We start from the raw sequence: 6,611 nt of genomic DNA on the forward strand, positions 1-6,611 counted from the left end.
CTTCTAAAAAAAATGTTGCATGGGCTGTAAAAAACTGTATAAGGCCTGAACAGGAGGTGCATTTTAGGCCAAAATAGCATAATTGTATTATTAAAAGAAGATGAGTCAAACTTGGTGAGCAGTGATTGAAGTCAATACATGACATTAGTTGATTCATAAATAATGTGTCCACTCTATAGTAGCTTGATAATAGTTGCAGATGTGCATAGCGGGTTTGTAATTCATAAATTGACAACTTTCAGATTTTATAAAGTGATGGTTAAAAAAAATAGAGTACTTGATTTGGCTTAGAATTAAGAAAAAAGACCTGTGTGCAAGCTCGGATATCCAAATAAAAATGAGATGATAGCAAAACCCGAAAACAAGAAATAGAAAAATCCATCTAGGTGTGATAAATGAGAGGAGACAGAAGTGCCAACCTCAAGTTAAAGGCCTGCCAGTGTGAGATCTGGAATGCATATGTAACGGAACATTAATCAATATTGACGTATAACATCACACAACACAAATTCTGCACAAAATGTTTGGTTTGGACAAAATACTTAAAGTGATAAACAGAAATAAAATAGAAATTGGTTAACATTATAACTACATATAATTTTAACAGGAGGACTTCCAGTTTAGCAAACTATTATATCTACTCAGCTTTGTACCGGTAAAGATAAAGGAGAGTTGGGTCTTAAGCATGTCATTAGCTATTGACCATGAGAAGCTGAACAATGAAAGCTATGCGATAACTGGATAAAGGTAAGCCATCAGTATTTGTAAATGGGAACAGCTTGGAATTTCATGCTTACATGCTTCAAAAGACTGCAATCAGAAATGGAAAGACTCACACTTTGGCCTCACATTATGCACTTTTATAGACATTAACACCTCCAAGAATAACAGCACCCCAAGAAACTGAAACTGACTAGTCATTACAGCTGCCCCCAGACTGTATTTTACTCCACCTTCCCTGAGAGCAGAAGCGAGTTACCAGGTAGCAGCTAAACGCCACAGTTAAAAACTAGAGTTAAATTAAAGCTGACAGTTTTATAAAGCGAAAATAAATTAGATCATCACAATTCATTCTATATATAAAAAAACTCAACGAAGGAGCAAGCAGCCAAAACATGAGCGTAATCATCCTTAAAGATGAAGTGGCCTGACCATATTAAGCTGCATCTTGGGAAAAGACTGGATAAATAAACATGTAAATCTGGCTATGGCACAAACTTGCTATCATTGTGTAGTTTGTGTCATGTTCAAGAGATTAATTCTCTGAACTTTCATGATAAATTTTAGCGGTGGATCAAAGGCTGATAAATGTTATCAAAAAACGACAGCTGTTTTATGAGGAGGAAAATACTGACTCCTACTGTCATTTACCCACTGTGAAATGTTACTAATACCTGCTTCAGTAATTTCAGACAGATGTCTTCATATATCTTTCCTCTTTTTTTGGCAAGAGAAAATGTAGGATACTGTCCTCGAGGGAAAAAGTCTCTCTGAGGCTCATGCAGAGGAATTCAAGATGCATAAAAGGAAATAATCTGTTGTTATAAGACACATAGCCCACACAATCCATCCTTACTCCCATCTGCATAGCATCAGCCCACCAATAGTGACGTCAATGAGCAGATTAGAGTGTGCACCCCCACCCCCTCAACCATCTCTTTCCTTTTTCATGCCTGATCAAGACTTTTCATGATGTTGCATTCACTGACTGAAAGGGTGCTTTGCTCTTGGTTTAACAAAAGAAACAAGTAAATGAGCAATTTGGGAATATTTACGCATAAAACAGAATACACCCATATATTAATAAAATAGGGCTCTAAATACAAGTAGGATAAAAAGCAGTTTGTTTTTTTACTTAAGGTGGCAGTATTAAAAAGATGTATAATGGTGGCGGCTTCCATATATCTGATGATATTCTTGGTTTTTAGTAGTATCTGAAAATAAATCAAACTCTTTACAAGTAAATTCTTACCTAATGAAAACAAAATGTTATGATGGCATACAATCAACATTTCAACCTTTCTAGTGAATGTAGAATTCACTACATTCTGTTTTTTTGCACATCAGCTCCTCATATTCTGTACTATTTTGAGGTGACCTTGATATACCTATCCTAACTGTGATAGAAATGACAAACTCAGTTTGTTTTCAGGTTGAGGTCACAGTGGCCAAGTAATTTTACTTATGTGCCAAAGCAATCCTGTAGCTATGCCAAAAATAAAAATTTGTTCAAGTAATCATTTATGCACATATAAGTTTAAGCCTTGATGTAATGAACCCTATATGTCAGGATAAGAATGACATGTCATTTAAAAAAAGGGTTCAAAATATTGAAAAAGGTGGAATAAGACATGGCAATCATGCTTGAATATGATAAACAAAATCACACAGATAAGAATAAAATCCCATGAACTCGCTGGTTTTATTGCTTCCTAGATTCAAATTTACCAAAGAGGTTATCAAAAAAATACTTTTGGTAGGGGAACATTTTGCACTACTTGTCAAAACCATCGGTTACAGAAGCTTACAAAAGTGATGGTTATGCTTCTTCTGTGCAGATGTCTTGAGGGATGAGTACAGATTTTCTTGCCCCTATTTTTCAAAATCACCAGCTGCTGGAGGAATCAGAGTTACTTACTTCAACCTCCCACGGAATACAAATATATCAGAAAAGTATATGAAGGTGTACCAGTAGAGTTACGTTTGTTGTTTATACTTCTTCCTCCAAGTATTTATTGTCCTTTTTTAATCACACATTTCATAATTTGATCAATTCGTAGACTCACTACTTGAGAAAGTAAATTAGTTTCAGTTTAATGGGGAAGGGAATATATATATTATATATATATTTTTTTTTTTTCTTTTGCAATTTCCCTAATTTTACGCCCTAAATGCATAAATATTTAGGGGGTAATATTTAGGGCCTTAATGTGACAACATGAAAGTACATGCCTGTCATGGTGGCTCTACTTCAGCGGCATTATTTGTATTGCAGTATATAATAACCACTAAGCCCTGAAGCTACAAGGTAATAAGGTTTTTCCCATGCAAACTGCATAGCTTAGCATACTAACTACCACAATTATGGCAATGGCTTTTTGGCAATTGTGCCACAAGAACAACTACAGTTTGGCTGATCCAAAATGTCAGGAATATGAATTTTTACCACCTCACATAGAAACCAAATAACTGTCAAGCATGCAATTTCTCTACATAATATCAGGAATGCTTGATGATGTTACAATTCTTGAGTGTCGTGGTACTGGGACAAATACCTTTCATTTTATTGAAGGCCAACTCTTATTGAAGAAAAATGTATGAGGGTCACTGTAAAAATCATATGTTGATGCAGTTTAAAAAAATAACCTCATCGGTCAGGGCACTGACAACAACAAAAATAAATATATAAAACACACTTTTGCACTTACAGCTAATTAAAACACAGCACTTTAGATTTGACCAACATCAGATCAATAAAACTAGAACAATAAAAATTTAAATAAAATAGATATTGTTTAATACAGAAATGTAGGCTCAATGAGTATTTTTAATACCTGCTTAAAGGCTGTTATTTTTAAAAGGTACTTCAAAGCCATAAGTCTCATCAGAACACAAAATTTATTGAATATGATGGAGAGAGAGAGGAAAATAAAACAAGATAGCAATATTCTCTGCACCACGATGCAAAAAGTGGAAGCCATCTTAGAGTAATGATCAAATAGAATTTAAATATCAGATCTTTGTGTCCTGTCATGTCATTTGACGTAAACAAAAAATATCATGTTTACATATAGTCACACTCGTACCCCTTTTAGTGATAGTCAGAAAATTTACTGAATGAGTTGAATGAAACCGCAGAGACAATTTCAGGTCATTCTGATTTTTTTCTTGTCAAAGCTATTTCATTTTTATCATGATTTTCATACTGCATGCACTACCCTGGCTGAAGTACTTTTACAAAAGCCGTCATTTCTGGGTCACTGACTTGCTCAAGTTTTAATCTGGGTCTTTTATTACATTAAATGGGATTTTAAGGTAAAAAGGATCCAGACTAAAAGGTGAGAAAAACAGAAGTCACGCTTCAATTGAAGGTGATTGTAGAAGACACATGCAGATAATATTTAGACTAGTTCAAGATTTAAAACTTTTTTTTTTCCTTTTTAGGCATTAGGATACATACAAGTGATCTTTTAATTGAATAAATATTCTAATTTCTGTCACAGTACATTCAACATGTGTGGGACATCAATCTGAAATAGTGACCTTCACTATCCTCTTTTGGCTCTTTTTCTGTAAATGCAGAATTGTCTGGATAAATCACGAGGTTTAGATACAATTGGTACTTCCTGCTGCAAAGCATTCCCCAAATGTGACAAAATGCACAAGTGAAAAAGAATGAGGAGAAATCGATAAATAAATCAGTTATATTGCACTTGGGGGGTTTTAGTATACTTTAGCAGAGTCGACCACATGCTTGTCGTGTAAGAGCAATATACAAGGATGTATAAGATTATTTATGCAGCCACAATGTCTGACCAAAGACACAATAGAAAACCTGAAAAAATGGGTTCTAAATCTGTGGATAATCACTTTATGTAACTCCTGAAAGCTGCAGTGTAATGCAAAGCTTGATTATTGTTAGATCGTGGCCTAACTACAACCCACACCACAGCGAGTGTCTCTTCCAACATCCGGTGAGTCAGGACCAGTCGTCAATAGCAGATTGCCACACTCCACCGGAAGTCTAACCTAGATCCAGGGCTTCTTTAATCTGTCAACAGTGTCATGATACACCATCTGCAAACCAACCTACAGTGCTGCCATGTGAAGCAAGACCTTTTCCTGCATCCCTTTACAGATGGGTTGTAAATAAACTTGCTCTGAAAAATACACAGTGTACAAAAAAGAGAAAGCATCTTAAGTGTATCTTACTGCGATCTTGTCTAAATGCAACAACCAAAAACTTAAAATGAAATTATTCATTCAGATTTCTTTAACATTTTATTTGTGGTGCACAGATTGCCTGCTGAATAACAAATTAATCATTCTGTATTTTTAATAAGACAAAGTAGAAAAGAGTTTCAAATATTAGCCTTTTTGAAAGACAGTTATACAGTTCCCTAAGTTTTTGGGTCGAATGTTTTCTATTTTGATCATATCAAAATAGTTTTTAGTCTATTTCCAGCCATTTTTAAAGCCCTGTTTACTGATAATAAAAAAAATGTAAGTAAAGAAAAAAAAAAAAGACATGGCCAATGAAAGAAAAATACTTAACCAAAATCTATGCCTGAAATAGATATTAGTTTAATAGAAAGCCAGCTGCATTTTTAAAGAGGAAAACAGTTTCAAAAAGCAGCAATTTTATATAATTTCATTTTATTTTTTGAACACTGCAAATTACATTTTTGTCTCTTGGAGAAATCTCTAAGGCTCTGTGCAGCAATAGAAAATCTTGTATGCCAGTAACATCGTAGCAACATAAAACCTGTATATATATTTAAAAAATGATTGAAAAAAATCATGACCTTGAACGTTATTGATTGTACAAAGGCATTAGTAAACATGGAGAGGATGATCAGATTTACATGGTCTGCTTTCACAACTGATTGGCTGCACTTTCAGAAATAGTTTAAATATTTTAAAAACACTGAAACCCCCTTAGCCAAATCTAAGCTGTACAATCTATTGCATTAAGATAAGTCATGTATGTTTTGATCTTTTATAAATAATAATAAAAGAAGGTCTGAGACGCTAATTATTTTTTGCACTCACTCAGATATGAGATGTCATTAACATAACCTTCACAACAATTGAAAACTGCATTCATCTTGAATACTTTGCAATAAAGAAGTTTATCCTGACCACACTACTTCAAATATATTTGTAGACATATTTTTTCCTCTGTGCAGAAAATATCTGTCTAAAAAGAAGCAGAAACTCGGGCAAAAAAATCCCATCCTGCGGAGGTAGGTAGCGATAATGATGACAATACCAACCCCCTCACAAAATACTGACAGCATGTTTTTTTGGGGGGATATTGTTTACCATTTCAGTACAGGATCGGAATTTGGCTGAGGACAAATCTTGCCCAAAGAATCAAAACAGTCAAAAAGCCCCATTGTTATTCTGGGCTTCTAGAACACAAGGCAATTATGGGCACCCAGAAAATGAGCTTCTCTCTCAAAATTTCTCAAAATATCAGTTTCTCAACTGTACACAAATATTTCTATTTTAGACAACCTCATCTTAAGCATCGACATGCTTAAGATGCATGTAGATCACACAGATCTTTAAGTGTGTCATAAATTTCAGCACAGAGGTAACTTCGATGACGAACATACTGACTAATTAAAAAAGATGTATTTTATTAAATGTTTGTACAACAATCATAGTCTTTAATAGAAATGCTTAATAAATAAAAATGTTAGAAAAGTCTGGTTGAAAACAGGCTCTCCTACAGATTACGCAACGCCAAACAGTCGACCTGCTGTCACATGGTTTGAGGACGTTCTGGCATACATCATGCTGGTAAAACGGTAAAGGAGAAAACGTCACACCTTTCTGCAGACAGCCTCCACTGTGGACAACAACTTTGAAACTTTAAAGTTTCA

The sequence above is a fragment of the Poecilia formosa genome, unplaced genomic scaffold (assembly GCF_000485575.1).
Source record: "Poecilia formosa unplaced genomic scaffold, Poecilia_formosa-5.1.2 Scaffold18, whole genome shotgun sequence".
Lineage (NCBI taxonomy): Eukaryota > Metazoa > Chordata > Actinopteri > Cyprinodontiformes > Poeciliidae > Poecilia > Poecilia formosa.